The 12,801-nt window shown below is 34.8% G+C and overlaps 1 long non-coding RNA gene across 1 annotated transcript in view; it reads left to right on the forward strand.

Annotated features, from left to right (window-relative positions):
- Positions 1-289: 289 nt before the first annotated feature.
- LOC138704803 (uncharacterized) overlaps positions 290-12,801 on the forward strand; it is a 98,778-nt gene continuing 86,266 nt past the window's right edge. Inside the window, exon 1 of the long non-coding RNA XR_011333437.1 lies at positions 290-398. This is a non-coding gene — a long non-coding RNA (uncharacterized lncRNA). The remainder of the gene's footprint in view (positions 399-12,801) is intronic.

The following is a 12,801-nucleotide window of genomic DNA, read 5'->3' on the forward strand; positions in this document are numbered from 1 at the left end:
CCACCACAGTATCTTAAGTGAGATTTGGAGTGGGGACTACTTGAATGAGCTGATAAAAATGTGTATTCTACTTGTTGCATTTTATACCAGCAATTCTCAATTACTGAGAATTATAACAGTAATATGATTTTCAGTGGTAGTACGTAATTAAATAATAGGATATTGTCAGTCGTCTAAGTCAATATACTTGTGCAATGAGTGATTCTAACATATTTGTGTACCTTATGAATGTGTCCTGATAACAGTAATGTTTCTTTAAATCAACTAGAACTTATCTGTTGTATTTCCAGCTTATTTCCTCGTAATGATGTCGAAGATTGTGTACAATTAAGTGCCGTGCAGATAGGAACACTGGACATCTTCGCAGCTTTTGAATCAAAATCGGATAAATTTCACAGGTCAGTTCGCTCCTATCCCTTCTAAAAATAATGTAAATGTTACGGCTGTGTGTGAATTGGCATATAGCTATAGACCTAAACTCGTGCTGTCATATAGGCTACTTGTCACCTTACGAATATATTATTCAAAATTAACACAAAATCCATCACCATTTTATGCAAAAACTGTGAAATGGGAAATAAAGAAAATAAAGTAGACTAATAAAATATGTCTGCCACTGTAGTTCAGTGGATAGCGGCTCGTGGTTTTATTCCAGGCATGAGCGGAAATTTATCTCCTTTCCACGGAACTGGTGTTCGCTTTTCTTGTGCTTGTCCTGCGACGTCTTCGCGATGGTCTTGTATCATGCTGACAACAGGGTCAAGGACGTCCATCATGTGAGGAAATATGTTAGTTCATAAAAAGACCAAGACATCTATAGAGCATTCAGAGTTTAGAAAATACTATTGGGTATAAAGGATTTTCTTAGCGGACATACCCCCGTCATTGTAATATAATTCAAATGAGTTACGTGTTTTGTAACGTATATAAAATAATGCAAGTAAATATAGATACTGTAACTAAGCACTGCTTCAAACATAAACACTTTATATTGCTTATAAATATATCTGTACAGAATGAACCGTAATGTCATTAATTTCAGGGGCTATTCTTTGAGATATTTCAAACAAAACAATTAATACAATTGTTCATTTTTGCTTTCTTTTCAAGATAAAAATTGGTTCATATTATGAAACATTTCATTTCGTATTTTGGGAAAGTAATTGATTTAATTCCCAATATGCTTAGTCAATTTAAGTATTATGACAAAAAATGATTGAAAGAATTTTATTTTTTCTCCTTTAAATGTGTAGAAATTTAATCTGAACATATATAACTTTTCGTTCTATAAAGGAATTTTAAAATGTTACCTTTGTTCTGATCAAATATCTGCACATTTAAAGGAGAAAACTAAAATTCTTTCAAACATTTATTATCATAATACATTACTCTCTTAAATTCACGGAGTATACTGGGCAGTAAATCAATCGCTTTCCCAAAACATGCTATGAAATGTTTTACATAAAACCATTTTTTCCCTCGAAAGGAAAGCAAAAACGAGAAAAATTGTATTAATCTTTTCTTGTTTGAAATATCTCAAAGAATAACCCCTTGAAATTAATGACGTTATTTACAGTTCATTCTTATATTAGTTTGTTGTATTTCAAATAACCAAATAAATGGGATAGGTTAAGTTCTGTTATTTTATGTACAGTACATTAGAAAATACGGAAATAGCTTATTTAAGCCATATTACAAAGAGGTGGTATGTCCGCTAAGAAAACGCCCATATACTCAATGATATTTTCTGAACTCTGAACGCTCTATAGATGATAATAGCGCCTCAAGAATAATAATAATAATAATAATAATAATAATAATAATAATAATAATAATAATAATAATAATAATAATAAATATGCTAACTTTGGCATTAAATCGTGATACAGTTTCAGCATGTGTTTACTTATTTTTAAAAATCTACCATGCACATGCAATATTGTCTGGTGACTAATTCATCATCATCATCATCATCATCATCATCATCTTCTTCTTCTTCTTCTTCTTCTTCTTCTTCATCTTCATGGTAGGCCGATATGGCCAGTTCTGTCCTTAGAGGAGAGATTTACAATTCATCTTCCCATCTTCTTCTTGGGCTTCCCACATCACTTTGACTTGTAGGAGTGTAATTCACGATTTGATGGGCCAGTCTTCAATGGTCCATCCGTAAGACGTGTTGTTGCCATTTCTTTTTATTGTTATAATATACTTTCATTCAAATTAAATATTTGCAGTTAATTTCTCATATGTTCGTTTCTTTTCTCATCTCGTAGTGTACACTAGCTTTTCTCCTCAGGTGACTAATTCAATGTGATAAATTTTGAAATCATATTATGTATATACAAAATGTTAGAACATTCTCCGTTCCTCGTGAAAGATGTGCTGTCGCCTTCGTAGAAACACGGTACTTTGATGAAGCATGACGTATGGTCACCTTAAGAGTACATAAGACATATAGTTATATTTACTATATTAGTCTATTTTGATACATTTTTGTGGGAAGTGCTCTTCAATAATTAATCGAATTTACACACTAGCTCTAATTTAAATGTATGTACCAAAATACAAATAGTTTCTATAAAGTTAATCTCCTAAAACAAGACAGTTAAAGGAGATTATCCTGTACAAGACTTAAAGTTACATTGATCATAGAGCTATAAAGAGCAGCATAGGAATTCCTGGGAAAAAGATACAAGCGACAAAATAAAAGGTACATTAAAATTTGAAATTAAGAAATTAAAAATGTTTTAGAAGTAAAATTATTGTAGAAGTTAACGGAAAATGTATTTATTTGTTTAAATCGAAGTCACAATTTTCCGTTCCTTTGAAAATAACTTGCTACGTCGCGTAGAAAATCATGTAAAATATTAGTTTTTCTACGTCACGTAAATTACATGTAATTTACGCGGCTAACTCTACTACTAAGAAAACTACCGTATTATACACTTCCATTTCGTATTCTATGGTAGTCTAACATAGCTTTACAGCTCTAGGTATAACAAATAAGTTACTTTTGAAATGTAGAGAATTTAATTTTCCAACATAGATCTGTATGATGTTTGTATGCTACGAAAAAGCCTTTGACAATAAACTATGGGGTATTTCTACAAACGCGTCTTGCAGTCAGCATTTCGGGGCGATTCCAAGGCGAGTACGTGAGTTGGGGAATCAGGTAAAAACAATGTGAAGAAGAATGGAACGGATCCAGGGAGCAGTGATAAAGGAAGAGCGGTGAATCGTAACAAGAAACATGATTTAAGGAGTTGGTGTAGTAGGGAAGTAGTGGGAGAAAATATAAGGTAAAAGTAGATAGAAGGGGGGACAAGAATATCAATAGCAAGTGAAGTGAAGTGAGAAGAGAATATAAGTGTGGGGGACAGTTAGTGGAAAAATGGTGAAATATTAGATAAGTTAGATAGTTTGGTGAACGAGAGATGATAAAGATACATTTAAAGGAAACATGAATGGAAAAGAGAGTGAAGTAAGTTATGACTTGCATAAATTTTGCAATGTACTAAGGTGATATGGCACCGTATACAAAACTGTGAAGTACCATATCACCAGAAGTAATGCTTAACGACATATCATATAAACTGTGGGATATAATGAAAGATAAAGGCTACCCAAAAGATCTGGTGGCAATTGTGAAAAGTCTGTGTGATGGTATAAAAATATCGATACGAATAAAGACCCGACCAATAAAATGACAGTAGTCAACCAAGACTGGCCTTATCTCTAGCATTGTTCAACATGTGCACTATGTCTAGCTTAAAACACAAATAAAATAAAAGTTCACAGTTCCAATAAGAAACATAATTTAATTATAACTGTTAACATTTTCCGACACCTGTAAAGTTGCAATTTTAATCTTCAATATACGTATTTCAATATGAGTGCCCCTGGTAGCACGGCAGATGTCGAATCTGTACGCCACCTTAACCAGGATCTTCTCAGCATATCAATAGTGACATTTTGAATCACACGGCGAATTCTGCGCTTCAAATCGTCGAGGTCAGTCATCGATGTTCTACATACTTTATTCTTTACTAATTCTCACAAGAGAAGTCCAGCGGTGTTAGGTCTGGTGTCCTTGGTGGCCAAGCCGTTACTTCAGATTCTCCATCGCCTTGGGAAATTGTCAGCAAGCTTCTGGTTTTTTCAACTTTATATTCTAGGCTCATTCTTCTCTTATAACCAAGAAAGGGACCGTATCTTTGAAGGTAGAACTTCTGACGAAACTGGCTATGTACATCCTTAACAAAAAAACTTTGTTCCGAGTAATCAAAGAATACACGAGATTTTCTCCTGAAGTGTCCACATGGCTGTAGCTTAATAGAATTAACAATTTGATTATTTAGTCTGGTTACGAACCCATGTCAGAGCTACAACATTGTTACATAAATTACAAGAGGTGCATTACCAAACCTTGATAGATTTATTTCTGTTTGTTGTCGCATACATTTTCAGTTATAACCATTTATTTGTTAGTGTATTAAGTTGAACACGGTGTACATAGACACAACTGTAGAAGAATGGCAAAGTAAAATCATAGCTGATATAAAATAGGTAGTAAGGCTAATGCTCTTAGGCACTATGTTATTCGCTGATGACCAGATTTAGTTAATCATAAAATAAGTTACGGACGGTAGCGCGCCAATTCCAGACAATAAAGGAACAATATAACTTTAAAATGTCTAGCATAACAACAAAAATAGTGCATTTCCAAGGATCAGATCATAAATGATGTACATGTGAATACAATTCTAGAACAGAGATCTTCCTTCAATATCATGGAAGAAATACAGTATATCGTATATAAAAGAACAGGATGTGGTTATTAAAATAAGTAGATTTCAACCAATGAGTGTAAACATTCGAAGAAATTTGAAAAACAAAACTCAACGATAAACTCAAACAAAATTTTATAAATATTAGCTATTCCATTACTGACATACGGCTGTGAACACTGGTCTTTATATCCAACAACCAAAAAGAAAAATCAATTGAAATTAAGTTATCCCGAAGTCTTGTTGGTCTGACTTTGCTGGACCTTCAAAGAAATTAACATATTCGACAACAATTAGACATTTTCAAACTTACAGAAAGAATTCAAAAACAAAACCAGAATTATTGGTAAGTGTATATGTACTTTATGTATAGATTACCCAAACAATTGCTCAGTTATACACGAATAGGAAGAAGTAATGTTGGAAGGCTAAAGACAAGAAAGTGTGATGACGTGATGACAAACTCTGGAGACGGAACAGACCACTAGGCCTAATCCTTGTGGTTGAAGAAGAAGAAGAAGAAGAAGAAGAAGAAGAAGAAGAAGACTAAATTACAGTACTTACCCTCTTTCAAGTAATGTCCCTTTTGACATAATCTGTTAGTTCTTAAGCTCTGAAGTTTTCTGAGAACAAGATCGGAAAATATACTTTAATTATAGGAGTCGTCCTTGAAGAACCAGTGGTTACCGTGATTGCTCCGGGACATAAGTGTCGTAGGTTCAGATCCCTCTTAGAGCGATTGGTTTATCGGAAAAATTTCTAAAGTACTGCTTCTTCTGGAAAGGAAGTAAATCTACAGATTCTGTGTTATGATAGTTAGCTGTCTTCGTAGCTCAATTCGCAGAGCGCTGGCTTACAACAACCAAGGCCCAAGTTTAAATCTTGGCGATGACAGAGTTATATTCGTGGCGGTCGAAGTCAAGGTTATGAGGATTTCCCTCGGGGTTATCCGATTACTCTCTCGTCATTCCACCAACACCATTTACAATTTCTCATTCATTGTTATCTCCGCCTTGAAGTATGGAACATCTCCTGTATTTGCGTGACGCCGTATCGGCCGTCCTCCATAGTGGGTATTACTCAAAGACGTTGTAGTTATATATCTAGACACACAATTGGCGCTGATGTCGTGGACAAATTTGAAACCTCTCGCGCAGGTTCGCGCGACGCCATGTCTTGGGAGCAGAAGCACTTTATCAAGCATCAACACATGGAGATTCACGTGTTCATTTGTGTTGTTTACTTTCAATAGTGTGTTGATTTGTGTTGTCTACCTTTAATAGTGCATTAAAGTTAAAGTTAACAGCAAGTTTAGTTTTTAGCCATTGATGGAGTGCATTAATAGTCATTTCTAATAATAAAATTAGTGTATTTTAAAAATGCGTAATATCTTCGAAGTGTGAATGCGTTCCTACAACTTAGAGATGCACGTTCCTAACGTGTAGATGTTATTAATTGAATTTAATTGGGTGACTAGTGTCATTCTTTATGGTGAATTCGTGTACAACGTTTAATTGTACGTATACGTACAAGGAAGGATCTGGAAGCACTTTATCAACACATGGAGATTCACGTGTTCATTTGTGTTTCCTTTTAATAGTGTGTTAATTTGTTTTTTTTTATAGTGCATTAAAGTTAAAGTTAATAGGAGGTTCAGTTTTTTAGTCAGTGATGGAGTACATTAATAGTCGTTTCTAACAATTAGTGTATTTTAAAAATGCGTAATATGTTCGAAGTGTGAATGTGTTCCTACAAGTTAGAGATACACGTTGCTAACGTGTAGGTTTGTTATTGTTTAATAAGTTCTACGCCTAAGTAGTAAATTTGAGTGTGCCGTTCACTATGGTGAATTCGTGTGCAGCGTTTAATTGTACATACACGTACAAGAAAGGATCTAGAATTTCTCTGCACAAGTAAGTACAGTAATATAATTACCGTACAATTTATTTCTTGCTTGCTTAGCCTAGTTGGACATGTACCGAGATAATAGCTACAGACGAAGACGAATATCTAACACAAAAAAGCGTTGTTCTGAATATTAGGTTTTCAAAATATCGCTGATAAACTTGTTTAAACTTATAACTTAGTGCTACTAATTACTAATTCAAAATTTGTTTGACAGAGTAATTAATGCCTGTAAAGTATATTTTATAGTCCTATTACTGCTATGATAATAAGCTAATGAATGGTACTTACGCCAATATTTTCAAAATAAAACAATAGGCTTACATATTTTTTTACAGGTATGGAAGCAGAGATATTAATATTTTTAGATTGTTAAATTGACCATAATGACCATATATACATAAAGATCAGATGTCCCCATACACCTAAGAGTTCTAACGAATTTACATAAATTTGTAAGAAATTTAAGGAAGTCCATCTTATTAATTAAGAATCAATAGGTAAGCTCTTATTCTGTACACTAGGCCTAAAATTCATATAGCCTATAAGTGTTCAAGTACCTATATTTGACGGAGTAATTCCTGCATTTAAATTTTATTTTATATTACTATGATAATATGCTAATGAATGGTATTTATATCTTAAAACTAGAACATTAGTGTACATGTTTTTATTTTACAGATGTATTATACTATACAATATGAAAGCAGATCAAATTGTTCGTTTCTCCTCTACATCAAAGGAAACATATGTACATAGTAGGATATATATTGTTTTATGTAATGTACAATACATAGCTGGCAGTGTTTTACGAATAACAGGTAATAGACTACTAATACATAACTTTATTTTCACCTGAACTGGCTTACAATATGCATTTGTATTCTTTATTCGCTCTAAAATGATGTCAAATAACTACAACGTCTTTGATAATTATCAAATCGTTTCCGTCATCTTTCGTTTCACGTCATACTAACGGTAACTTGAATTATGTCCACAACGTAGTCGCATTAAATCTCAACAGGATTTTGTTTCATTTAGTTACTCCGATTGGTTTATAAAATATGAAAAAACATATTATTTAAAACCTTAAACATTGCATATGCGGATGTCTGCTAGCCGGCGCTCTCCCCAAACATGGCGGCGGGCGCAAGCTTCAATTTGTCCCGACTCTAAACTTCTGCGCAGCCTGGGCTGTAGGGGCTCGGTATTACTCGCTGTTTGTACAGGGATCAGTAGATGGCAGTGGTGGTGGATTCTAGACAACTCATAGATCTATATCAGAAGGACCGGAACCTGCTAGGATCTTATCTTCGTTATGTCGGTCACATATCGTTCTGTGAGTTACGGCATACCACCGCCAGAAATATGGTAGGCCTATACATATATAAAGACTGAAGAGAAGTGCATAGTTTGGACGGCACAATAAGCCTATTTAGATTGAAGTGCTTAGGAATGCTCTATGTCCCTCGATAAGCACCTCTGCTAAGTTCGTCGTATTTTAAATAACTTAACGACATTTAATCAAATCTTAAGTAAAATTCTCAATATCAATATAAAGCTTTTTTATGTTACGCTGTGTCAACTATGCAGTTATCTAGCGTCAGTAGAATTGGTGATGGCTTATGGTATTTCGCTAATTCCTTAACAGTGGATAAAAGTGAATCGTATTTTGTATTGCTATAAAATGCATATTTCGCGAATGGCCTGAAGTACCGATGAGTCCCTGAAGAAAATGGCAGTGGATTGAAACCTGTTTCAAGTTAGCTTCTTTTTGTCAAACTGAAGCTTTCGTTTCTTTCCACTATCGATCGGTGCTTGACATTGCCGATAAGAACTATAGGTTCTCAAGAGTGGCGCTTGAAATTCAAACTTGTTTAGAAAAAAAAATCAGTGTAAGTCCTGGGTTCGAATCTTGATTACTGTTGGAGATGGCGCTACCGATAGATTAACAAACATAGGTCGGGCCCAGCAACTGAGAAGTTAGGTTAGTGAATAATCTGTAATACCAAGAAAATGACGGCGTGTGTAAGTCAATACCCGTGTAAAAGGAAACAAAATGACTCATAACGAAATTGTTTTAAGTACCTATATGTACATGGTTCTTCGTTATTCTAGGGAATTCTTGGTAAATGCTCTCGTTCAATCGGTCGGTGTTTGATAAATTCGTGCCATAATTAGATTTTAATAACACGCGCTGCTACTAACTACCGAAGTAATAACTTTCATCTGGAGAGTGAGAGTGTAATTTCTCTATCTCCTTGGTATGTCTTTCTCCTTTCGTTTTCTCTTAAAATTACCTATTGGACTTTAAATCTATATCTGCATGGGCCAGAAAGTTTAGTTTGACTCTCAATGCAAGAAAATCACAAGCAATCCTAGTGGGTCATCAACATCTATTATGCAACATTACCTGCTCTTCTAGTCAAATTAAACGACACATTAATCCCTTTTGCTTCCTGTGTTAAAAACCTTGGAGTTTACTTCGATACGCATTTAAACTGGAATAACCAAGTAACTCATATTATCAAAAAAAGTGCTTCCCATATTACATTCCTTAAACAGCATTCGAAAATCTCTCTCTCTCTCTATCACTAAAAAATATATATATAGTGGAAACACTAGTAATGCCCCACTTTGATTATTGTGATTTTCTACTGACTGACCTCAATGTCAACCAGTCGCTAAGATTACAACGTGTTCATAATTCTTGTGTTCGCTTCGTCTGCGATATCCGTCGCGCTGACCACATTACCCCATCCTTCCAAACTCTAAACTGGCTACGGCTTAACGAACGTAGAAATTTTCATTCCCTTATTCTCCTTTTCCAAGTCCTTCACACCTCTACACCTACCTACTTGCCTCCCGTTTCAGTTACCTGTCATCATATTATAATCTCTTTACACGCACGCAAAATAGCCGCATACTAGTCATACCAACACATAAGACATCATCGTATTCATCATCATACACAATCTCGCTTTCGCGCTTGTGGAATACCCTACCCAGTGACATCAGAGACTGTCGGAATATAGCAGTGTTCAAAAACAAACTTATCAAGCATTTTCTTACTGCGTAGAATAGGTTTAATTTTTACTTAATTGATAAAAAAAATTTCTTTCTTCTTAACTTCATTATTACTTAACTTTATTAATCAGTTAATCTTTTAGTACTTTGATTTTTATTGTATTTGTAAATTTAATATTAATTGTAATTATAATTGTAAATGTATTCTTAATATTGTGGTTGTAATCCCCTGGTAGAGGGAAAGAGATTGCCTGATGGCCTTATCTCTACCAGGTTAAATAAATAAATAAATAAATAAATAAATAAATAAATATTGAAGCGGCGTATAAAGGAGTGAGACGTGTGACCAACAGTTACGGAGCTAGCACAACTATTCGTATACTTTGATAGGTGATAGATAAAATTAATACAAATTGAAAATTCCTTGTAACTTCAACATCATACTTTTATCGTGGCCTTTTGGAAGACCAATTCCAAATATGTCTCCAATTGTCTCTATCTCCCTATGTTTTTCCATTCATAACCCCATTCCTGTGGGTTGTTCTTAATTATATCCATCCTTCTCGTGGTCTTCTTCTAGATCTCTTTCCTTTCATCTTTGGATTTAGCATTCCTTTCTGGTGATGTTTTATTTTCTGGACCATTTGAGTCCATTGTTTTCTAAGTTCGAGGCCAGAATTCTCCACAGAGTACCTGACATTTGTCTTATGGTTGAGGAAAATCTTGGAAAAACCCAACCAGTTAATCCACCCAAGCAGTCTCCGATCTTGTACACCATCACAAGAAACACTACAGTTAGCGCAGGAAACCGAACCCAAATTTGAGGAATGATAATTCTTTTTGAAAAGACATTCATAGCCTCGATCGAGTGGACTTAGAAATAAATGACAGCAATATTCTGCATTAAGTCAGGCTGGTTTCTATTGCCTTCAGATATGGTTAACGTAAGGATTTCTGAATTCTGCGTTTGAATGCATTCACTTCACAACACAATTTCCGCCCTCCTCCTCCATGAACAATTCTCCTTGAATAATGTCCCGAATTGTATTTCCTGCAGCCACAATTGCATTCAACAGATGCTCTCTCGTGGCGTGTCGTTGAGAGTAAACTAGTCCCTTCATGTGACCCTTCAACCAGAAGTCGCAGATACTGAGTTTAGGCGATCGCTTTGGCCATACAACAGGCCCGTTGCGTCCAATCCATCTGCCTGGATACCGTTCATTCAAATAACGTTTCACTGCACGACGGTAACGCGCAGATGCTTCATCTTGAAGTAGCCAAGTGTTCAACCATGTTGACAGTGATACAGTTTGTTGGGTAGGTCAATTTACAGAAAGCGCAAATACGCAGTATCTGTTGACTGATTGTAGCGTTTCTCTCTCTTCATTAACAATAATTTTACTTACTGTGGACTGTAGAGTGTTGTCTGAGCGATTGATGCATGAATAGCTTCGACGTAACGCCAACTCGCGCGTCCCACAGTGTTGTCATATCTCGGTAACAAAATCGTCATATGTTTATATGACAAAATCTGTTTATATTGGAATACAATACTTTATAGTACATAATTACGATTCATTCTGTATAAGAATAACTTTAAAAATGGAAAGAAGTTGATGTAAGAGCTAAGTATAATATTTACATTAAATGGTCGGAAACATAACTTTTAATAAGGGATGAATTAAATATCCAGAGTATATTGACTTGCTGACCGTATATCCTATTTGAAATATCTTATTATAGGGCTAACATTAAATTAAATTAATAAGACTACCACGGCTAGAAATGGATTGTAAACGTGGACGAACCTTGACTACTATCAATCTTACAAACGTATATTTTATTTCATTGAAATTAAAGCGAAAAAATTAAAAAAAAAAAAAAAAAGAAATCAAATGTACCAGTAATGTATCATGGTTATAAGTTTGGCAGATTTATAGTTTCCTTCCTGTAATTCCTCACAGCAAGATGACAATTAATTTTGAAACAGTAATACAAGATAAATAAAATTAAACCTCCCAAATGACTTTATAAAAAATTACGCGCTTGATTGGAAGTGAAGTGTAGTAATCCATGATCAAATGATTTACTCTGATTTCATTGCCCGAGTATGTAAACCTATTGAACATCACAGAAAATGACTACTTCCAATAGTCATAGTAACAGGCTAATAATGCTAGTGAATAAAAAATAAATATGATTATGGTGATAATGTTTTCTGATGCTTAATTACATCAGGCGTCCTTTTTAATACGAAATTACGCTTTCTGTCATATTTTTCAATTAGTTTTCTGTCGGAGGAAAATGTGGATTATCATCAAATGAACTGAAGTCTGTGGTAGATGCAGTCCAGTGATATACAAATATGTTTATCCGAACCAAATTCCTTGAGTAAATGTAACATACACGTGCTAATGATAACTTCATAGCTTTCGTGACATAAGCATTGTTGAAAATAATACAATGTTTATGAGTCAATTTGCAAAATTTATGAATTTGAAGTTTGAGTGAACGGAGGAGTACTTATTTAAGAGTTTTATTGCATCACTAAGCAGATCTTCGCAATAAATAGGTTTTCCGTGTTTTTTCTAAGGTACTGAAACAAAAGCCGAAATGGGTCTAAAAGTAATCAGCCATAGACCTACATAATAGCCTAAATTCCCCCACATAAATTTCGGCATTTTGCAAATTGAAGTCCTAAAAAATCTGAGAGCCTCGGTTTTCGCGTTATGCCATGAGTATATCAGGGCGAGCTTACCCATTCGTCCCTCGCCCAGTTCAAAGGTTGAAATCCCTTGTCTAGCGAGGATAGCGACGTCTCTCTCATCACTCGCTCTGTACAGGCTTTTAGTATCTTCGACGGCTCTACTGCTGTTCAGTCGTGCTTGCAATATTCCTCTCCCTCATTTGGTAGCTGTTAGCTTGCGTCCATTTTCGGTTTTTTTCCATCAGAAATCCCTTTTAAGTTCCTTCAACAAAAGATGAAAAACGGAGTGAGAAAAGTAACCAGCAGGTATGGAGCTCACGTATTTATATACTTCCCACAGCCCCAAATTCCCATGCAAGGACGCGCGATCGCGTA

This window comes from Periplaneta americana, chromosome 8, assembly GCF_040183065.1.
Source record: "Periplaneta americana isolate PAMFEO1 chromosome 8, P.americana_PAMFEO1_priV1, whole genome shotgun sequence".
NCBI lineage: Eukaryota > Metazoa > Arthropoda > Insecta > Blattodea > Blattidae > Periplaneta > Periplaneta americana.